The following is a 25166-nucleotide window of genomic DNA, read 5'->3' as shown; positions in this document are numbered from 1 at the left end:
ACAAGATAAGGTGTTGAAAGAGATAAAAGAGAATATCAAAATGTTGAATCAGACGACAACTTCAAATTCCATGATTAATCAGCTACAGGACGCCCAGATAAATCAATTGATAGGAAAATTATTCTTAGAGAGCAGCGAGGAGTCACCTAATGACACCATGGTTGACTCCGAAGAAGAGGATTAGGTGTTAGCTTGTGTCGTGGCACGACGTTAACTAAGGCGTTTCTTGGGAGGCAACCCAAGACCCTTTATGGCTTTATTTTTATTTTAAAATAATGGTGTGTTGTTTGTGTAGGTCAAAGTGTGGGAATTGTCTGAAAGGTATAGTTTGGCGAACTAAAGTCCAGTCGGCGAAACACCGAAAAGGTCAGCGACGCCAACCCAGACCATCGTTAGACTCAGGACGCCTTCAAGATAGAGTCTGTAAAAATCAGCCAGCCCAGGAGATCATTGGCAAATCACCGATCATGTCGGCGATCTTAATCTTGCCCGTCGTTTGGATCCACACATCAACTGAGAGACCTGTAAAACTAGGCTAGGTAAGTGATCACTCGGTGTGTCGCCGATTGGTTTGCTGATCTTCAGGCTAATGTCGTTGATTGGGTGAGAACTGGACAACCTTTGAGACCAAGGATTGACAGTTAAAACTCTCCCGCTCTATGTATTTTCATTCTTCCAAACTCATACATGCATATTATGCTCTACATTTTTGCAACTATCTAAGTGTTTTAGTCGTTGATCTGTGCTCGGACTTTGGCGTCCCTTGCCGCCTAGCATTTCAAAATTCATCAATCAGCATCAAAGTGAGAAGCTTGAGGTGATCCCGAGCACTGAAGCCCAGACAAATGGAGAGAGTGCATTGATAGGATCCCCTCTTTACCTCCCTCTCTGTCTTTATTTATTATTAAATTATGGATATTATGTTATTGGCATTTGAGGACAAATATTTTTATTTGTGGTGGGGTGAGGCCCACCTTTTGTGTGAATATTGATGTTCGTGTTTTCTTTGTATAGTTGGGTCGTTGTGCTTAAAATTGTGTTTTCACTGTTTCTTGTGGATGTTTGAGGTTGTGGCTCATTTTATTTTATATTGTAAATGATTTTGATCCTTCGAAAAATTTTAAATTTTTTCCACCTCTTGTACGTGTGGAATGTGGTTGTTCTTTAGCAAATTTGAGTCTCAGTTTTGATCAATATCGATTACTCAAATAGTGTTCATAATTGAACGAACATGAATGTGCGGCTACGATGAGATCAATTGAAGTTACATAGTCAATGTGAACTCTTTGCATCTCGTTGTGACCAGCTAATTATCGAGCTGATTCTCTTGTGCTGAAAGTTGCGCACTAGTGAAAGTGTGGAGTCTTGTTTGACTTTGGTGTCGATGCCTTATGTGATGAGCTTACTGTGAACCATGCAAGATAACACCTAGAATTTGTCTCGTTGTTCCGGTCGACTAAGTAAGGCTATCTCTTGATATGATCTTAGGCAACTTCGAAGAGTGTGAGGCAATTTGACATATACCTCTTTTGTGGCCTACCTTGTGAGTGTGTGAACCTCTTTTGAACACCCCTTGAGCCTTACCTTTCTTTGGAAGAAACTTGATAAAAACATGACCTTTCTTAATCCGCTACCTATAATCCTCATGGTTGATCAAATAGACAACTTAGGCCAAAAGCCTAAGTTGGGGGTGTGGTGAAAAGAGAAAGCAAGTCAAGAAGTGCAAGAAAAGTCACCTTTAACCCATGGTGTTGAAAAAATGGAACCCGTCCATACAAAAAAAGAAAAAGAAAAAGAATGAAAAAGTTGTGGAATAAAGTACAAAAGAAATAAGGTTCCGAACAATCCATGGAAGTGAATAATGGGATGACTTATGAGCACTAAAGAAAATGATGAAAGAAGAGGAAAGGGAATGTTGAAAGCGCCACATTTAATGAGGATGAAACTCAATGAGCCTAAATGACCATACCTTTGCACTCAGCCCCATTACAAGCCTTGAAAAGACCTTTTTGATCTTGAGTGAGCTGAAACAACTGTTGATTGGAAAATACAGGCAAACCTATAGGTGAAACATGCATTGTGTTCTTCATTGTGAATGTGAGCGTTGCATTTGATTCCAGAACTTTAACTGATTAAATCATTATGTATGAATATGGAATCATTATTTGTGTGAGGACATTCAAATACCTTTGTTGAGCTCGAACGTGCATTTTAAACAACTATAGTAAGCTTAAGAATCTTTGATAATGGTGTGTCACAACTTGAATCTTGGAGTATACAATTGATCATTGCATTAGTAAGTTGAGTCTTGTTGGGTACATTCATGATTGAGTCTTATGTAGCACTGTTTGAGACATTCTTTTTGAACTGGTGAATTTGATGTTTTACTTGAGGACAAGCAAAAGTTTAAGTTTGGGGTGTTGATGAGTCAACAAATTGGACTCATTTAGGGAAATTTTTTGATAGATTAGGTGTCCTCAAATGCATATTTTATCTCAATATCTGATGTAAATACTTAAGTTTCAGGTATTTGGAGTTTGAGGCAAAGCATGGACACTACTTGGCAAGAAGGAACAAGGCGGATGAAAAGAACGAAGAAATGAAGGCCTAAAGATCGCCCAGCCCTGTTGGCGAGTCACCGATTAGCCTTGAGATCGCCTTCTGTTCCAATATGCTGATCCCTAAAGGAGAAGTTCAATTCCACGATGAAAAGGAGCAGTCAGCGCATCGCCAAACAGTTCCGTGAAGCAGTACTTCTATTGCCCAATGCCTCAAAATGCGAGAATGCTGAAGGCAAAAGAAGAAAGGCGATGAAATCGACCAAAAGGTGGATTGCCGAGCATATCGGCGATCCCAACTAACTGTGCCAAATGGTCCTCCACAACACAAATTTTCAAACACTACATATACTTGTTTTAAAATTCTAGCATCATATTACTTCTATTATTCGAACTTTTTACAGTTTTTGGAGAGTCTAAGTTTTAGAGGGTTTTGGAGACTTTGTTCTAAGACATTGAAGATTCAAAGGGTTTCAACTCCAAGGAATTCGGCATGAATCTCGAAAATTCTTCACTCTTGACGTGTTTTAAAACTTAAATTTTCATACCCAGTTGATGGAAACTGATATTGGTATAATTTTTTATCTCTTTTACATTGTCTAGCTAAAACCCCAATTCTTGGGGTGTGATTTTGTGAATATGGGTTAAATAATCTGTTGGGTCTTGCTTGTTGATGATTTATTTCTTGTTTAAATGTGATTTCATTTAGTATTTGTGTATGAACTTAATGGGATTGTAGTTACAAATACGATTTCATCTTAGTGTTTTTGCCTTGCTCGAGAGAGAGGTCCTAAAACTAAGACTACTAAATTGATAGCCGGTGGTATTGGGTCAACATGGGTTCAGCTCGAGAGAGTGAACCCTAGTCCTTCTCCCACACATTCAGCTAGAGAGAGTGAATGGGCTAAGACGGAGGCTGTGCTTAATGCGGCAACTCGGTGTTTGAGAAACATTAAGTTGATTTAGGGTAAGTTGCTCGAGAGAGAATTTACCCCCACTATGGTCTAGCCTAGTCACAAATGTTCAACAAATTTACTATCAAAAGCATGCACCCGATAGTCTAGTTTATCCCGTATTCCTATCACATCACAAGAATCCCATCTCCATATTTAGTTCCATTATATTTTTGCTCTTTTTAGTTGTTAATTAATACAAACCCCCATTCATAATTGACGCTTGTGTCACTCCTTAGATTTAGTATGTTTTTGTTCGTTAATATTTATAACTATGACTAATTATAACTTGATTTTATTTTTCTACTAATTCTCAAAACCACTCCCTGTGGGAACGATCTCAACCCTTGGTTGGGTTATATCACTACAAGCAATCATTTGGTACTTTAACCGAAATAGTGTCAGTTGATTACGTCGAACATCAAAGCCAAATCTAAATCTCAACAATTTGAAAAGGAGTGAGGAAAAATACATGAATTGTCTATATCAGATAGACAGAAAGCAAACCTCAAATGGCAGATAATTTTATTCAATGGTCACATTCCTTCAAATCCACATAATCAAGACATGTTGCTGACTTTTACTGACAATCATTCTCTCGAGGAAATAACATAGTGGGCAATGTTTTGTTGGTAAATAACTGGGGTTCATATTTATTTTCTAGTTTCTAATAAGTGAAAAAAGTATTATTTCAAATTTTTTTATCTAAACATTCCAAATTAATAACCTGATAATTTGGAACAATCCGAGTTTCGAGTAAAAAGTTATGACCATAACCTGATACAGTGCATTGACGAATTAGCTGACGAGAAAACATTAAAAAGAGTCCCTTTTGTTCTTTTACCTTTAAGAAAACCCTAAACGAATTTCATGACTAATGAAAGGCCCAAACCAATCAGATTTTCATCTCTTAATCTAATATTCTATTTCTCTCTCAAACCCTAAGGTCAAACCCTAAGGAAAAAACAAAGTAGAAGACTGTCATTCAAGATTCTTTCAATCTTTTTCAAGATTCTCCTTCAAGGTAAGTCCTTATCCAATAATTTCATTCTTTCCAACTCAAATTCTTCCATACGATTATGAATCACTAATGAAAATCCAAATTTTTGTCCCTAGAGATTTCAAGATTCTAATTCAAGAATCTCAAGAAAGGTTTTCTTGATTGTTCTTCTTCAAGCTAGAGTTTCAAGGCTTCTAATCAAGTTATTCTTCAAGAACATTGTTCTTTTAGGTATTTAAGGTTATTCATAGTGTTGGACTAGTTCGTTCTCACGCCCAACATCTCAATTCAGTAAGAAATCATCACATCTGAAAGATCTAGTCATAGTTATTGATATTTGAATTCAGTTCTTTAAGTGGAAGATTCATGATATAGGTAGTGATAAATAAAAATCCCAATTCGGAAGCATGATAAAAAATATATATATATATATATATATATATATATATATTTGTGAACCCCTAACAAAATAGATTGACGATTATAAAGGAAATTTACAACCCCTAACAAAAAGTTGTATCTACCATGTCAAATACTCAATTTTCACATTGTCTCTTTTAAGCTAGCCATCCATGTAGCATCTCCTTGTATTTATGGTTAAGACAATCACTAATTGGTTCTTGTGCATGATTTGTATTAACCGTGTGTGGTTTATAAATGGTGTAACAGTTAGCTTCACATTTAGAAGGTTCAATTCAGAAGCTAACATTACGAAATATTGATCTTTTCTTCGTCACAACATTCATGTTTTCAGATACTCTTCGCCACTTCAAACGAGTGATTCACCCCTCTTTTTTTTTAATTCGAAATAGTGGGGTCTTACTTATTCAGGGGGATGAAAGACAAATAAAGGGACCAGGGGGTTTTATGATCGAAAAAGTCCAAAAAGCGCAGACTAGCCATGGAGCTTGGATACGGTTTCCCGATCGGAGATCCATGGATCACAGACGGTATCTCCCCATGGCCTTTCTCCTCTGAAAGTGTCCTTCCTTCTCAATGCCCGAGCATCCATCCAATGCATTCTTTTCGAAAGTAAAGAAAACTCAATAATAATAGTTGAGAAGTAATGTGGTTTGAGGCTTGAAATATCGAGGACTATATATAGATAATTGAATTGAGTAGATGAAATTAATAAGATATAATTGCTTTTAAAAAAATGATATTTGGTCAATATACTTATTTATTATTTGTAGAAGGTGACTCTTTTAGAAAAAAAAATCACGATATTTAGATATTTGGTCAATACTTATTTATTATTTGTACAAGGTGGCTCTTTTAGAGAGAAAAATCATGAATTTTGGACATTTGGTCAATACTTATTTATTGTTTGTTGAAGACGGAATGGTCGAGAAGATCCTTCTACTTATCAGGATAGGCAGAAGGGTTTCCTCGACCATCCCACCTTCAACAAAAAAAAGAATTGACCAAATGTCCAAAATTAGTGATTTTTTTCCTAAAAGAGCCACCGATTGAATAGCGTTATCAAAGACACTTAATCCAGTTCTAAGCGTCAACGATTGTTAGTCAGTATATAACCCAACTAAATGAGTTGGGGTAGAATCCCACATGGAGCGGTACGTGTTTGAGAATCAATTGAAAAGCATGAATATGTTCCAATCAACCATAGGAATCGACATTATCGAATAAAAACATAATTCAAATTAGGGGGTGACACGATTGTCAAAAAACTGGGGGTTTTTGGTTTCAAATTATCAACTACAATAGGAACAAATAACAAGGAATAACAATAATGAGACGGGTTCTTGAGATGTGATTTGATTATAGGCTAATTTAGACAAACGGGTAATTGCAACTATTAGAAAATAGTTGTATGTTAGTGACTAAGCTAGACTATAGAGGAGATAAACCTTCTCTCCAAAAATCTACCCCGAATCAAGTCGGTTTCTCTCGAACACCACTAAGCAACTAAATAAGAACAACCTACGCTTTAGTGCATTCAATCTCTCGAGCTGAATGTGTGGAAAAGGATTTAGGGTTCACTCTCTCGAGCTGAACCCATGACAACCTAATACCCACATACCATCAATTCAATAGTCTTGGTTTTAAAACCGCTCTCTCGAGCAAGCAAAAAGCACGAAGGTAGAATTGCATTTGCAACTACAATCCTTTAACTTAAACCACAATTACTGAATGAAATCACTTCTAAAGACCAATTAAACTAACAATTAGCAATACCCATAAACTAAATAAACCCATAATCACATAATCACACCCCAAGAATTGGGGTTTTAGCTAGACATCATAAAAAGTTGGAAACCGTTCCCAAATTCTGTTTCCACAACTGGGTAAGAGGAATTTTGTCTTTACAAAGGTCCAAATTGAAGAATCTCGAAGACCCACTTCCAATTTCTCAAAAATGGAAAACTTCAATTCTTCAAAGCTAAGGAAAACTAGTTTCAATACTCAGAGTTTAAACTAACTCCAAAAATATGATAAAACTTATGATATCAAGCTCCTAAGATTAATGTTTGAAAATGTATATATAGTCGACAAACATATGCTGCGAAGGACCATTCGGCGCAGTAAGTCTGGATCGCTAATCAACTCGGCGATCCGCCCTTTACTCAGTTCCATCGCCATTTTGCTTTGGCCTTTAGCATCCTCAAGTTTTGTTACTTTGGGCGATCCAACACTGCATTGTGGAACCACTCGGTGAGATGCCGACTGCTCTTTTCTCTCGCCAAATTGATTTTCTCCTTTAGCACTTGGAACATTGGAACTTTAGGCGGTCAAATGGCCACTCGACGACTCGCCAAATCGACCGGCGATCACCAGGCTCTATTCTGTTTCTTCTTTTAGCTCGCTTTGTTCCTTTTTGCAAGTTAGTGTCCATGCTTTATTCCTCAATCCATATACTTGGAAATCAAGGATTTTACATCAGTTATTGGCACAAAATAAGAATTTGAGGACACGAAATCTATCTAAATAAAGCCCAAAATGAGTCCAAATCTAGGACTCATCAACACCCAACTTAAACTTTTGATTGTCCTCAAGTAAAACTCAAGTTCAGTAGTTTAAAAAGGATGTCTCAAGCAGTGCCACACAAGACTCAATCATAAATGCACACAAAAAGACTCAACTTACTAATGCAAGGATTAATTGTGCACTCAAAGATTCAAGTTGTGACTCACCATTATCAAAGATTCTCAAGTTCACAATATTTCCTTCAAATGCAAGTTCAAGCTCAACAAAGGTACTCAAATGCACTCACACAAAGAATGATTCCATATTGATACACAATGGTTCAACAATTTATAGTTCCAAAATCACATACAACACTCACACTCACAAAGATGAACACAATGCATGATTTCACCCATAGGTTTGCCCTTATTTTCCAATCAACACTTGTTTCAGCTCACTCAAGATCAAAAAGGTCTTTTCAAGGCTTTTAACGGGGCAGAGTGTAAAGGTATGGTCATCTTGGCTCAGTGGTTGTTATCCTCATGAAATGTGGTATGAACAACACCTTCATCCCGTTTCTTCATCATTCTCGTTCATGCTCAAAATTCACCCCATTATTCACTCTCCATGGACTATTGGACACTTCATTTCTTTTGCAATTTCACAACTTTATTTCAAAAACTTTTTCATTCTTCTTTTCTTTTTCTTTTTTTGTATCGAGGGGTTCCATCTTCTTCACAATCATAGCTCAAAGGGGGACTTCTTTGCATTTTTTTATTTACCTTGTCTTTTCACCACACCCCCAACTTAGGCTTTTGGTATAAGTTAGCTATTCAAACAAACCACAAATAATGAGGATTATGGGTAATGGATTAAGAAAGGTCACAATGTGCATCAAGTTTCTTCCAAGAAAAAGGCTAACGCTCAAATGGTGTTCAAGAAAAGTTCACACACTAACAAGGTAGGCCACAAACGAGGTATACTATCAAATTGTTTCATTTCAAGAGATTGCATCACTTAGTCAATCAGACCAATCGGACAAATTCTAGGTGTCATCATAGAAGGTTCACGGTAAGCTCATCACACAAGGCATTGATACCAAAGTCAAACAAGACTCCACACTTTTGCTAGTGTGCAAAGTTCATTACAAGAGACTCAATTTGATAATCGGCTAGTTACAACAAGATGCAAAAAGTTCACATATTGTCTATGCAACTTCATTTGGTCTCATCGTAGCCGCACTTTTATTTTGTTCGATTGAGAGCATTATCCAAGTAATCGGTATTGATCATGAACGATACTTAAATTTGCACAAGAACAACCACAATTAAATACTCAAGAGGTGGCTGTTTTTTTTGGAAGGGTTATAAAATAATTCACATTCAAAATAAGGAGCCACAAGCTCAAGGATCCACAAAAATAATGCCAACACAATATATAGCACAAAACACAATATATACAGAAAATGTCATCAAAACAAAAAGGTATGTATCAAAATACCTCCCCCCACCACAAACAAAAAGTAATTTGTCCTCAAATGCAAGAAAATATCAAGAAATCAATAAAAACAACAAAGAGGGAGGTAAAGAGGAATCCTGTCTAAAGAGTCGCTCCGTCTTTCGGGGCATCAGTGCCGGATGTAACACTCTGAACAAGGGCATCAATGCCCGAGTCACATCTGCAGTACCAGATCCACTAAGGTCAGCCGAAGTGTGACTGGTAAAGAGGTCTGTACAGCTGCATCTACCAAGGCCTCCTCAGTCTTTGTAAGGCCCTCGTAAGAAACCTTCTCAGCAACCCCAAGTATCTCCTCATCCATCTCTGTCTCCGCCTCAGACTCAGGATCAGCTGCCTCCTTAACTCGAACATCATCTCTGGTAGTAGCCGGAGGAATATTTGGCTCAACTGGCATACCTAGGATCTCCACCATACTGAAAATCATAGACAAATCAGTGAACTTCAGCTGGTCCATATCTCTCTTCTCAGCACAACAATAGATGCCTTTAGAGCCGTCACCTCCTCAGTAGCCCCTTGGCCACGCTCGCACACCACTATTCTAGCGGCAAGAGCATTCATGGTAGCACACAAAGGTGTCACAGCACCAGCAAGGGTTGTCTGAATCATGCCTAGAATGAAGCCTTCAAGTGTGGCAGCACGACGATCAGCAGAATGGGCTAGCTGCCCCATCTGTAGTAATGCAACCCGAGTAAGCGGGGGCCGGGAGGCAGGAACAACAGCAGTATCAGATCTGGGAAGCAATGGAGCAGCAGAGGAACTGGGAGTATCAGAAGGAACAACACTAGATGTACCTGAATGCCTAGGGGTCGGAGTAGGAAATCCTGCCTCTACAGGTAGTGTCTGAGGATCAACAACCAAGGATGTATCCACCGGTGCTTCCTTCTTCTTCTCTACCTCATCTTTTAAGTACTCCGCGTGAATCCTGCGGATGTCGGTAGAAGATGTGGGAATCACATCCACCTCCTTCTTCTCATCTCAAGGAACACGATCTTGCTTGCACAACTTGGTGATCAACAATGGAAATGGAAGGGAAGTTTGGCGCTGCTTGGACCTCATGACCATCTCTTGTGCAATAAGCATCCCTAGGTTCAGCCTTGTCCCATCAATAATGCAACCCAGACAGGCTGCCTTGGCGTGGCAGAGAATTGACTCATTCTAGGACGGCATAATCGTCCTACTGATGAAGCCAAACCAGTAAGTTACTGCTATGTTCAGGTCCTTCTTCTCAATGGGTGCTCAAATTTCAGCTTATTTGGGAGTACAGTCTGATATCAACAAGGCCAACCACTTCTTTTTGTTTTCCATTGTGTTTGTCCTGATCAGATGTTGGCAGTCATCATCAATACGTGTTAAAACACCCAAGACTGCATTAATAGCATCACTATCACATTTCACTTTCTGGCCTCTGACAACCACATTGTCAATCAACTTGAATTTAGCAGTTGGTTTCTTCCCTGGTGGAAATAAAGCTCCATAAGCGGCGTCGAACTACCAGACCCAAGTAGGAATGTATGGGCCACGGGGTTTTGTAAAAAGCAGGAATTTATGTGACCTCAAGCAGCTCATGATTTTCGGGTACATATCAATAACACCATCACTCGACATATGCTTCTCCTCTATAATTGTCCTCAGTCCCTCAGTCTTCAGTCTGTTCATAGACCATAAGGGAGGACCCTGTACTGGTGGTGATAGAACCACAACCTGATGGAGAAAGAGGAGTGGTGGTGGCCTGAGGAGTCCTGATCCTAGACGGATCATTCATCCTCTTGGATCGCAGCTTTGCTCTTTGGGCTGGTAGTGACTCGTCATCCTCAAGATCAAAAGTGGCAGCCCGAGGATTCTGGTTCTCACCCTCACTCTCAGAAGTTTTGAAGTGAGTGGCATAGATGTTGTCACTGTCGGAGCTGGCTACCAGTGATACAGGTGTAGGAGGCTTGCCTTTTCCCTTTCCTTTCCCGCCAGTTGTGGGAAGCTTGGTAGCCCAAACCTTGGATACAGTTGCATCCTCATTAATTTTATATCCTTGGCCCTCTTACGGGGTGACATGTCTCTACCAGCCACTTTTGGTCTAGCCATATCTGCAAACACATTATAGAAAGTGAGAAACAGTTCAAGCAAATGTATAGACAGAAAGTTGTATACAGACTCACCGAATCGATCGGCGAGTCACCGAATCGTATTGGCTAGCCAGATTGGGCTAACCAAAAGGATTGGCTTAAATTATTCTCAAGAAAGTGGCATGTCGGCGATGGGAGGGACCTTTCGGTGAGCAAAGACTAGCTTGCCAAAAGTTACAGTGCATTTTAGGGGATAGGGGCGCAGAAAGGGCGCTCAAGAAGGACTTTCGGCGAGTCGCCGAGTGCACTCGGCAAACTCAAGCTTCTCGCCGAAAGTTATAGAACCCAAAGTCCAAAGTTAGCATAAAATTAAAGGCGATAAGGGGGAATCGGTGAATTGCCGAGTGGTTCGGCGAGCTCGACCCAGCTCACCAATCGGCTGAACGTGCTTACTTTCAACCCCATTTTCCAAATTCAACCTCGCAGCCCCGAAAACAAAATAAAATTGTGCACCCATAGAATTAAGCTAAGACCCATTACACCTATGCCCCAAGATACTCAGATTTCTCCTAGTTTGGCCAAATTTGTCCATTTGATGACTTTTTTCCTTAAGAATGACGTCAACCACTCCATCATTGGGAAATATACGTCATTTAGAACAAATGTGGGTTACTTAGACTTCACCCAGCTAGACCCAACAATATTTTAACAGAACCGAACAATTTTAAGCACTAAAATTTTGGGAAATCAACAATACAGGCATTATAAGCACGATATTGAAATTAAAATAGGCACACACATACACAATTATGAATTAGAGAGGCTCAACACACAGTACTAAGATGAAAATCATTGCAAATGAGTTCAAATCACTAAATGTATGTTCGGGGTTCGAAAAAGCAACCTTAGAAGCCAAATAATCAAGTTGAAAAGCTAGACGACAAAGAATCCAACTCCGAACACACAATCAACGACTAATATGAGATAAAAACACAAGAAACTAGGAAAATATAGTGCGGGTGTGAGTTTGGGAAGTTAAAAAGTGAGGGAATATGAAAGATTTTGAACTTTTGAACTTATGGCCTTTAAAAACCATCCAGTTCTCGCCCATACGGCACATACGTTTTGCTCGCTGACCCACTTGGTGACACGCCGAGTGGGCACTTACCTCACCGAGTTGTATAGAACCTCCAGTTAATGTTGAGGTCCAAACAACGGACTAAATCGTGATCGATGACCTAGGCGGCGATTCACCAATTAGCTCCTAGGCTCGCCGAGTTCTACAGACTCCAATATCAAAATGTCTTGAGTCTGACGGCGGTTAGAGTCGGGCTTGCCGACCTCTTCGACGAGTCACCAATTGGGCTTTTTTCTCGCCAATCTGCACATTCAACACACCATTATTTCAAAGTTAAAAAGAAAGCAACTAAATATTCGGTTGCTTCCAAAGTAGCGCCTTAGTTAACGTCGCGGCACGATGCAAGTCCACACTCAAACCTCATTCTTGGGGTTGGCCATAGTGTCACTAGGCAACCCCCCTTGTTGTCTCGAATATAAATGAGACGAGATCTGACCCATCTAGGTCTCCAACTGTTTGATAGAGACAGAATATGAGGTAACCGTTTGGCTAAGGGTCGACACTTCTTCCTTCATATTTTTCAAAATTTTGTCAGACCCCTCGACCTTGTTGTGAATACGAGACAACATATCCTTAGATCGGCCACTTTCTGAATACTTTGGCTTTTGACACTCGTGGGGAGGCACATACCTATCCTTCTCCCCATCCATCCAATTGGGATTTCCATCCCACCACTCTCTTTCACAATCCTTCCAGCCTTCATCCCTGTTCCAACCTTGGTTACCACCCTTCCTCGGGTAGTTTGAACGATCACCACCACCTTGGTTGGCTAGGAAATCCACCTCTTCGTTGTACAAAGCCTCAAACTTGGCCTCATCAGGATTAATACACCCGACACCCAAAACATTGACACTTCGAGAACCAACTCCCATGACATTTTTGGACAAAATGTCAAGTTGTGTCATGATCTTGGCCAGCTCCCTCTCTTGGTCTTTCTCAAGCTGCTCCTTGGTCAATTTAAACATAAGAGGGGAAACCTGATCTTAGCGGGTGTACCAAGCCCGATTAATTGTGGTCATTCCATCTAAAAGCTGGGCTGCTGTAATGTAAGGTTGTTGCATCAAACCTCACAGAGAAAGTTGGTCCGCTACACCCTTGTTCAACAAATCAAGACTTCAGTAAAAATATTGCAGCAAAACATTGTCGGGCTAACCATGAGTTGGGCATTATAGCACCAACTTCTTGAATCGCAGCCAAGTCTCATGAATTGGTTCACCATTCAAATGGTTAAAGCTCTGAATGTTGTCCCGAAGAGTCATCATCTTCGAAGGAGGGAAAAATCGCACTTGAAATGCAGTGACAAGCTCTTCCCACGAAGTGATTGATTCTCGTGGCAATTCAGCCAGCCACTTACATGCTTCTCCCATTAAAGAAAATGCAAAAAACCTCAACCAGATTGACTCTTGGGATATGCTCTTGAAGGAAATCGGCCCACAAACATCAACAAAGTTTCTAATATGCTCATGGGGATCCACATGAGCCAAACCACGGAACAACCCCTTCAATTGCAAGAGCTGCAACATAGTACTTGTGATATGGAACACAACATTCCCTTTATTCGGAGGCAAGCGAATGGCACCAATTCCACCCATAAGATGATGGTCATTAGCTTTTGGCTCATTGACATAGTTGAGGTTACCGATGTCATCTTGGTGGCCCACTTGGCTACCATTGCATTCGTTCAAATTCATACTTCCTGTTTAAAACCGCAACACACAAAACAAAACTACAAGTAAGTAGATTCAACGAAGACTACCAAGAACAAAATTTAACTTACCTAAAAATTCTCAAACAACACCACTCCCCGACAGCGGTGCCATTTTGATTGAATAGCGTTATCAAAGACACTTAATCCAGTTCTAAGCGTCAACGATCGTTAGCCAGTATATAACCCAACTAAATGAGTTAGGGTCGAATCCCACAGGGAGAGGTATGTGTTTTAGAATCAAGTGAAAAGCATGAATATGTTCTAATCAGCCATAGGAATAGACATTATCGAATAAAAACATAATTCAAATTAAGGGGTGACAAGAATGTCAAATAAAATGGGGGTTTTGGTTTTAAATTATCAACTACAACAGCAGCAAATAACACGGAATAACAATAATGAGACGAGTTCTTGGGATATGATTCGATTATAGGCTAATTTAGACAAATGGGTAATTGCAACTGTTAGAAAATAGTTGTATGTTAGTGACTAAGCTAGACTATAGACGAGATAAAAGTTCTCTCGAACAATTTACCCCGAATAAAGTCAGTTTCTCTCGAACTCCAACAAGTAGAAAAATAAGAACAGTCTGCGCTTTAGTCCATTCACTCTCTCGAGCTGAATGTGTGGAAAAAGGTTTAGGATTCACTCTCTCGAGATGAACCCATGACAACCCAATACCCTCAAACCACCAATTCAATCATCTTAGTTTTAAAACCTCTCTCGAGGTAGAATTGTATTTGCATCTAGAATCCTTTAAATTAAACCACAATTACTGAATGAAATCACTTCTAAACAATATTTAAACTAACAATTAGCAATACCCATAAACGAAATCAACCCATAATCACATAATCACAACCCAAGAATTGGGGTTTTAGCTAGACAACATAAAAAAGATAGAAATCGTTACCAAATTATGTTTTCATCAACTAGGTAAGAGTAATTTTGTCTTTACAAAGGTCTAAATTGAAGAATCTCAAAGACCCACTTCCAATTTCTCAAAAATGGAAAACTTCAATTCTTCAAAGCTAAGGAAAACTAGTTTCAATACTCAGAGTTCAAACTAACTTCAAAAATATGATAAAACTTATGATATCAAGCTCCAAAGATTAATGTTTGAAAATGTATTTATAGTCGCCAAAAATATGCTATGATGGACCATTCGGTGCAGTAAGTAAGGATCGCCTATCAACTTGGCAATTCGCCCTTTGGTCAGTTCCATCGCCTTTTTTGCTTTGGCCTTGAGCATCCTCAAGTTCTATAACTTTGGGTGATCCAACACTGCGTCGCGGAACCACTCGGAGACACGTCGACTGCTCCTTTCTCTCGCCAACTTGATTTTCTCCTTCAGAGCTTGGCACACTCGAACTTTAGGCGGTCAAATGGATACTCGACGACTCACCAAATGGACTTGGTGATCACTAGGCTCTCTTTCCTTCCTTATTTCAGCTCGCATTGTTCCTTTTTGCAAGTTAGTATCCATGCTTTGTTCCTCAATCCATACACCTAGAAATCAAGGATTTTACATCAGGTATTGGCACAAAATGAGCATTTGAGGACAAAAAATCTATCCAAATAAAGCCTTAAATGAGTCCAAATCTAGGACTCATCAACCACCTTCTACAAATAATAAATAATTATTGACCAAATATCCAAATATCGTGATTTCTTTTCCTGAAAGAGTCACCTTTTGAAAATAATAAATAAGTATTGAACAAATATCCAAATATCATAATTTTTTTCTAAAAGAAATCATATCTTATTAATTTAATATTTATCTATCTTCAAAATTACTTTCCATCTTCTCAATTTAATATTCTATATATAGTCCTCGATATTTCAAGCCTCAATCACCTTACTTCTCAACTATTATTCTTGAGTTTTCTTTACTTTTAGAGTATCCGAAAAAATGATTGATGAGAAGAATAAAAGATCAGTATTTAGTAATGTTAGGTTACGAATTGAACCTTCTAAAAGTGAAGGTAACTGTTACATCATTTATAAACCACAAGCGGTTAGTACAAATCCTGCACAAGAACTAGATGGTAATCGTCTTAACCATAAATACAAGGTGATGCTACATGGATGGCTAGCTAAAAAGAGACAACATGAAAATGGAGCATTTGACATGGTAAATACAATTTTCTGGAGTGAGGCTTAAGAATTTGGGGGTTCTAAATTTTCTCTAGGACCGCCAATCAATTTTGTTAGGGGCTAAAAATTTATTATACATATATATTTAACAAATTTTCTAGTACAAATAGAGGATCTACCAAAAAGCTATTGTGTTCGTCCGAACCCACAAAACCACGAACCCCCACGTATCTCTGCCTCTGTATGTATGGCATTTTCTTTTGTTTATATCATGCTTCCGAATTAGGATTTATTGATCATTACCAATATCGTGAATCCTCCACTTAATTATATTATCGCTTGTTTTATCTTTTCTTTTTTCCTCAAAAAAAAAAGAAAGAAAAAGGAATCACAGTATTTGTTTTGTGTGTGTTAGGCAATAACTAAACTTTATTTTCTTATTTCAAACTGGACTATCAAACTACAACAATACTATCACATTCAAACTTATTTGGATTTTATATTGTATAATTTTTGTTAGTTGTTTAAAACTTTATATATAATTAGTTTTTATATTAATTAAGGACCAATGAATCCAATGATATATCAAGAAAATGAGAGTTAGTAATATAATTACTTTGTAATGTGTTCAATTTAATTTGTAATTTGTAAAATCATATATATAGGTAGTTCTTAACAAAAATATTGTTGGATTGCAGTATTACTATCATATGAGAAAATAATATCGTCCTATTGTGGAGGGATTTAAAGACTACAGCAAGTCTCACTTAATTAAGGAAAAAGGATCCTAATATAAATCTACCAAACTGATTGTTACAAGAAGTGATTTGCATGATGGTCTCCTACCTACATGATACTAACTTTTATAGTCATGTTGAGATGCCAAAACAATTTACTTTATTCTTACTGAATTTTCTTTGTTAATCCAAAGCGTAAAGTTGCTGAAAAGTGCTCCTAAAAAAGAAAAGGAGAATGTTCCATCCAAAAGACGGAGTCTACAACAAAGAAATAGAAAAGCAGAAACAATAATAAGAACAACCTAAATTGGTGTAGGCATAGGTAATCGCGAGGTTCATGGACTCAACAAATTGTGGTGATGTTGGTGCTGGAGCTAGTAATGATGAATTTGGTGATGTCATGGGATATGCCGAGGGTCATGGATCTGGTGCAAACAGTGGTGGAAATGAAAGGAGGGAGAGGCCTTGGTAGAGCTTGAATATCCCAACATTTGTTTTTCATGTTTTGTTAGATTTTCAAGTAAAAGTAATTGTGCCCCCGAGTGTTTGATGAATTTCTAGAAAGAATTTACTTTGTGTTTTTGAAGAATTTAGTAACTCCTTTTTCTTTATTGATGTTCAACTACGTATACATTCACTTCAATTTTCTTTTTGTTTTTTACATTTTGCAAACATTTATAGATTAATTAATTGTACTTCTAATTAACAATCACTAACCATGCCATTACATATTACATAACCCTTATCGATTAAGCTTTTTCATATTATCTCAAATATTAATTAATACAACATTCTAAGTAATATTTTAGCATTCTCATGGCGATTAGTTAGCCTCACAAAACAAAGGCCACGAAAGAAAAGTAAGACACATTCTTCTTCAAATTTATGTTTCTTGAACTTTTCAAAATATACTAACAAGCGCATGTCAGATACTTTAAAAATAATATATTTTTGGATAACTTAATACGAATTACATAATTTTAAACTGTGCATATATATATATATATATATTAAGCTAACAACGGAAGTCATAATAATGACTAGTGCTCACTTCGATAATTTTGTGGAGCATTCGTCGCTAAAACTCTTACTTATTTTTGGTGGCTGCATGAGCCGCCAAAAAAGTCTGTCAGTTAAATTTTCATTTCTGGTTGTAGTTGTTAAAAGTGGAGCTAACTATTGAAAGACGTGTAATTGAATCTCTTTCGTTGCGATATAAAATTGAGTAAATAAGATAAAATAGTTTTGTATTTATACACATTGTTAAATTCCCTTAACATTAAGGAAACTTTTAGTGTTGTAGTAAAAGTGATTTAAAAATTTGTTTATGCCTCAATTCAAATTTCAAGTCAAACATTTTTTTATCAAATTCTCATGTTAAAATGAATAGAATTTCTAGTTTTTTCACTAATCGAAGTTATGCTATTTTTGTGTGCAGTACTGACAGTAGATACTACAAAGATTAGATGCAAGTTGATGCTAATTGTTGTTTAGGGAATTCTAGTGCAAACTATCTCAGCAAGGAAGCTTCTCTACAATATATCCATTATTACCCAATTGACCTAAATTCAACGGTGAATTCGACCAAATTATAGGAGGTCTTGGTGGCGGCGGTGGTGGTGGTGATGGCGGCGGTGGTGGAGGTAGTGATGGGAGATTTGTTTCTGGCCTTGGATATGGCGAGGGTCATAGATCTAGTGAAAATGATGGATTTGGCCAAATTTTAGGGGGCCTAATTGGTGGCAGTGGTGGTGGAGGAGGATGTAGTTATAGTGGATCTAGTTTTGGCATTGGATATGGTGAGGTCACGGATTCAGTGCAAATGGTGGTGGAGGCAGCGGTAGAGGTGGAGGTGGTGGAGGAGGAGGTAGTGATGGAGGATCTGGTTTTGGCATTGGAGATTGTGAGGGTCATAGATCGGGTGAAAACATCGGTGGTGGTGGTCAAAATGGTGGTAGTGGTTTTGGTGCCGGAGGAGTATGGGCCCATGGTGGTGGTGGCAATTGATCCCACCATTTGCTCAAATGACTATTTTTCAGGTGTGTGCTATTTCACCAATGATTCTTATTTAAGCATTTTCCTTGTGCCAACTCTTTTATTATTAGATACATTGTCATAACATTGACATGATATAATTCTACTCATGTCTTGACCAATTCAACTATTTATAGTAATGAATAATTTTTAATACACCGATGATCAAGAACAACCATGATTCAAACGATAAAAGTATAATTTCAAAATAGGGATAGAGGGAGATTGGGGGCTATGCCTTACCTAGGCCTACAACAACAAAATGGATAGCCAATCCATTCATCAATACTAGGATGCACATACAACACAGATGTATACAACGATCCTACTCCTAAACACTCACACATTCAATTCATTGACAAAAATATTGTCCTTTCGATATATTTGACTGACACTAGGTAAAAAATATTGTTGAAGTTAAAAAGTTGTCAAAAAAAAATGCATTTTTTTAAAAAAAGACTAGTTTTAATCTCCTTCAATTATTTAAAATATAATTATAAAATTTCAAAGAAAGAAAAAAGAAAAGATCACTCAAACAAGAAAAATGAAAAAAATTGTGAGGGCCTCTTGAAAACAGTGTTGCTATTTCAAATTTCTGCACAGTTGCCTCATTTCACATTTGTGCACAATTTTCTTATTTCACATTTATGCTCCCTAACTTTGGGTGTGCACGAGTAGACACTTAGACTTGTATAAAGTTGAACATGTAGATACAAGAGTCCCAGGTGGCATAATATACCTAGGACACAACATAAGACACAAATTGTCATGTAGGATGCCACATAAGACGCATATGTCTATTTGTTTAACTTTATACAAGTTTATGTGTCTACTTTTACACACCCAAATTTGAAGTACATAAATATGACATGAGGTCAAGTTAAAGGGTATATTGAGAGGAAAAATATTTCAAAAGAACTTAATTTCTTCTAATTTTGAATAATCATACAACTCAAAGGTGACATTTTTATCTTTCTAATAAGAAATAAAGTTCAAAATATTGCCTAAGGAATCATCATTTTGTTGAGGAATAATACATTAATGTGCTCTTTAACATTACTTTATCTGGAATCTAAACCTTCCAACTTTGGGTGTGCACAAGTAGGTAGTTAAACTTGTATAGAGTTGAACAAGAAGATACACATGTCCTACTTGGCGTTATACATGAAAATTCACGTCCAACATTGTATCCTACATGTATTATGCCACGTACGATTCATTTGTCTACTTTTTCATCTTCTTAAAAATTTAAAAGTGTCTACTTGTGCACACCAAAAGTTAGAGGGTATAGATGTAAACTAAAGACAGTTTAAATGGCATATTTATATATTATGTCTTTTATTTATATAGGGATAAGGCACAAGTACCCCCTAGACTATGATCAAAATCCCAAAGAAAGACCTTAATTATACTAAAGTCCTATTACCCCCCTGAACTCTTTTTTTTTTTTNTTTTTTTTTTTTGTAGTTTTGTACACCTTTTGGCTTACGTACCATACCCCGTGACTCTATGCAGTTGAGGCACGTGGGAGATATTTGGATGTCACGTAAGCCAAAAAGGTGTACAAAATTACAAAAAAAATATGGATTCGGGGGGNGGGGGGCTAATAGGACATTAGTTTAGTTAAGGTGTGTCTCTGGCATTTCGTCATAGTCTACGGGGGTACTTGTACCTTATCCCATTTTTTTTAATTCTTTTTATTTTGTTTCTTTGATCCACCCCCCCTCCAAACCACCACCCTGGTAATCTTTTTTTATATTTTTTAATTCAAAATTTTGTGTTCACTCGCTTTTATATGTGTGAAACCGCATACTTTATCCGACTCAGCAAAATTAATGCCACATAAGTTTAGTCAAATTAGGATAATAAGAAGGGTCTCCTCGAAGATTCCACCTTCTAAAAATAATAATTAAGTATTGACCAAATAAATAGGGTTCTTATTTATTTTTTAGTGTGTGATAAGTGAAAAAAATATTATTCCAAGAATATTTATATATAATCTAGCAAAATACTATAGGCGGAAAAGGGTGGGGAGTGATGGTTCAAGGTGGGATAGTCAAGTGATGGGAATTGGGGATGTTGGGTGTGTGTGGAGAGGACAATGAATTTGAAATGTCACTTATGAAACTTATTTTCCTTACTTTTATCAGGAAAATCATTTTTAAGGAGCTTGTTTATCTAGAGAAATTAATTTTAAAAATATTTGACCAACCAAATATGGAAAAATATTTCCCTCCACCCCAAAACACACTTACCTTTTTAAAAAACTCTATTGTTTTTCAAAACCTTCATTTTGTTTCAGGAAATTTCCATATATATATATATATATATTGCCTTCAATTTTTTAAGTATGTATTGATTTTTTTGTTAATTTTTATAGGGATAAGGCACAAGTAGCCCCCCTAAGCTATGACTAAAATTTCAGAGATACACCTTAACTAAACTAAGGTTCTATTACCCCCCGAACTCATTTTTTATATAATTTTGTACACCTTTTGGCTTACATGGCGTGGAGTCCCAGAGTGTGCCACGTAAACCAAAAGGTGTACAAAGTTACGAAAAAATGGGTTTAGGGGGGTAATAGGACCTTAGTTTAATTAAGGTGTGTATCTGAAATTTCGGTCATAGTCTAAAGGGTACTTGTACCTTTTCCCAATTATTATATTCACCTTAACTAGTCCATATTTATGCTACATATTTTTGGGAAAACACATAGATTGCTCCCTGAACTTGTCCCGAAAAGTTAGTTACACGCTTAAACTATCACGGTGACCTAGTACACTCCTTTACTACTTAAAGTTAATTTATTACTACCCTGAGATGTGTAACACCGCTCTCATATTATGTAGTGTATTACACTCGCTGCCACATTAGTGCTACATTAGTTATATGTCACACATTATAATTTTTTTGTTTTCTTTTCTTTATTAATTCACTTTTCTTTTGTTAACTATATTTTACTCTCATTAATCCCTGATTAATTATTTTAATTCTCTAATAATTATATCTTATTTATCACTGAATCCCACCTATTTCAATTCTCGTTTCATCGAAAAAATCATATCTGGCCACCTTCACTATTGATTTTGTTCTTCACCACCTCTATATCACCTTCAATTCTTCTTCTTCTTCTTTGTCCCCCATAACCAAATATCACCGCCACCATTATTAATATCATTTTTTTCTTCTTAACCATCATCAATTACCTCTTTTAATGTCACCTGCCACCCATCATCACCAAATCAATAAAGATGCTATCACCCCCAAACCCAAAAACTAATGAACAACCAAAATTTCTTTAAACAAAGTAAAAATAATAATAAAAAAGATAGAAACAATCAACAGAAACTTTTCTAGGTAAATACAATTATTCACTAACAAATCTATGAGAATTAACCTAATTGCGAATCAAAAAAAATTGTGCTTTAAGATTTTGAATAAAAAATAAAGAAGAGTGATGAAAATAAAGAATTAAGAATGAAGAAGAATAAGACAATGGGGGTGGGGTGGGGGAGTGAAGAAAAAGAGGTGTGGCGGATGAGGATTCTAACTTCTTCCGTTTTTTACTTTAATTTCAAACTGACGTGCCTATTTTTTATTTTTGTTTTATATTTTTGCCACGTCAGTTTTAGGGGGTAAGAAAAATCACTTTTGAGTAGTATAGGTGTGTAATAGGTCATTATGATAGTTTAAGCGTGTAACTGACTTTTTGGGATAAATTCAAGGGAAAATATATGCCTTTTCCATACTCTTCCCCATATCATTTATACAAATTGATTGTGTTTTTGGTGTAGTCAAACTTACTCTAATGATATTGTCTCTACCATTGATGTCTTAGGCTCTTCATAGGGGATAGGTCGGTATTATTAGAGTTCCTTATGTAAATACAGTTTTCAGTAGTTGGTTTGGTTTGGTCTTACATTTTGAAAACCGACACTATTTGGTTTGGTTTTGGTTGTACTAAAAAAACTGCAATATTAATCAAACCGAATCGAGAAATTTTATATATATATATATATATATATATATAATGTCTATCTAATGATTTTTTTTCTTTTTTAATAATAAAAGCAAAAGCTAGATACTTCCTATATTTTTAGAAAATGTCAACGAAGGTCTTCAATAATTATTAGTTCATATTCAAAATGCAATTCAGTTTTAATTGTTGCATACTACTCTCCCTATTATCAAACACTCTAAGGTTCCACCAAATAGTGACAGAGACAATTCTTTGGTTACTTCTATTATTTGCTCGTGTCCCTGCTTCTTCCTAACTATATAGAGCTTCTGATATTTTGTTTATGAATTATGGTTTGCTGTTTTGCTAAGATTGTATAAGAATTGAAGAAATTTTGATAAGTTTCACAACTTATGGGGTTTTCGCGTTTATGAGATAAAAACACAACTTAAGAAATTTAAATTGCATGTCTAAAATCTAAACATAACTTCAACTTCAAATCATGTCCAAATAGGGATTACGATTAAGATGTCTGAATTTGAATGATTAAGATAGTTTCTAGATTTGAAAACTGAGTAATTAAGACGATGTGTTTTTCAACATTTGAATATGCATAGTTTATTTATTTGTAAACATAAGAAATATATAATTCAAATAAAAAAGTAATTGAATATTAGAAATATATATATCTAGTTAATAAAAAATGGAACATCTATGTTTGTTAGTGATGGTGGAGATTCTTTGTAGTGGTGCTGGTGTCGGCGGCAATGGTTGGTGTTAGGGGCTAGTAATGGTAGTGGTGATAATTGTGATGGTGGAGATATTTGGTGTTGTGGTGACTGGTATAATGATGGCGATTGGTAGTGGTAAAGTTGGTTGATGTAGTATTAGCAGTGTTAGTGGGGGTGATGGAGGAATGTGTGGTGGTAGTTCAAAGCGATGCTAGTTGTGATGGTAGAGGTGGTTGATATTAGGGATTGGCCGTAGAAGTGGGTAGTGGTTGATAGTTGCGGTTGAAGTTGTGGTGGTAGTGGATGAAGAATATGTGGTGGTTGACGATGTGTTGGTGGTAGTTCTAGTTGTGATGGTGGAGGTGCTTGGTAGTAGAGATTGGTCATAGTGGTGGTAGTGGCTGATAGTGGTGGTGGTGATGGAGGCGGTAGTGACAACAAAGGTATGTGTGGTAGCAATTGAAAGTAGTGGTTGGCATCGGTGGTAGTTGACAGTGGTGGTTGTGATGACATAAGTGGTTAATGATTGGCGACGGTTATGGTGGTGATGGTAAAGGTGATTAGTAGTTGTGACTGGTGTAAATTATCTATACAAAAAATCTCTTAATGCTATTAAGACTTTGTTCAAGATTTTAAGGATTTAAGATCTATTCATATCAATTAAATGCTTAAATCTTAATGAATACAAATGCAGTTAATGATTTTAGGTTGGAACTACTCAATTTTAGACTTCTATTAATCCCAACCAAATGAGGCCTAATAGCACTTTGTGACCATATTGTCAAGTGTAACATGTGCATCAACTTATCCAAATTGTCATATTTTCTCTTTGCCCTCTACATGCGTATATGCAATAGCTGTGAGCAAAATATTATGTCTGCTACAATAATTAAGTGAAGTCCCTCCTTGCTTTCCGTAAATTGTGGTTGTCTAGGAGCACTTTGTATAACCATATAGAGGAAGGTAAGATCTGCTCTAAATTTCCAAAGTGGAAGATGTGCAATATGTGGGCTTTTCAAGCAATAATTATAAGTAGTGAAGAGAAAAAGTTTTCTGGAGAGACATTCTCCCATGAATTAGTTTTGAGACATCTTTCTGAAGTCCCTTTTGGATTTTGGATCTCATTCTTCCGGTGCTCTTCTCTTCTTCCTCTTCTCTCTTCTTTTATTTTCTTCGTATCTTCTTTGGGCTGTCCATTTTAATGGACAATAGTGTTTATTTCAGATCCAGGGGAAAATCTTACGACATAATAGAGTTAAGATCAAACGTTGAAATTTGGTATAATATCGTTGAGAGTTCTAGGCACCATATATATGAGGAGAATGGTTCTTACCGTGGATGGACATGAAAGATGCTAGTAAAAGCATTGGGGATCAGAGTGAAATTCTGCAAGTCATGGAGGCGCAGGGATTTCTCTACAAATTTCTGTCTCTGAAATTTAATCAATATGAGAGATACATATCTTTAATTTCACGGAAGGTAGTAACAAAGCAATTATTATAATTCCAAAAAAATGCATTCAATGAGGGCCAAGAGAAGTTAGCAAAGAAAATATTCCTTCATTAAATTCACAGAGGAGGCAAACATAACTGCTAACAAGGGGAAAATGAGTTATCGGGATTCCTTGCATGTAAACAAATGGAATTTAACAAAAGCAAAAATAAAGATTTTTGTTGAATCTGAGGATGCTGATATGTTGAAAGCTCGAGTCCAACTTGAAGATAGGGATCTTTTGGCTAATGTCTAGTGGGA

Source organism: Solanum stenotomum, chromosome 4 (assembly GCF_019186545.1).
Source record: "Solanum stenotomum isolate F172 chromosome 4, ASM1918654v1, whole genome shotgun sequence".
Classification (NCBI taxonomy): Eukaryota; Viridiplantae; Streptophyta; class Magnoliopsida; order Solanales; family Solanaceae; genus Solanum; species Solanum stenotomum.
The sequence above is the reverse complement of the archived record's forward strand: the minus strand, read 5'-3'. Positions refer to the sequence as shown.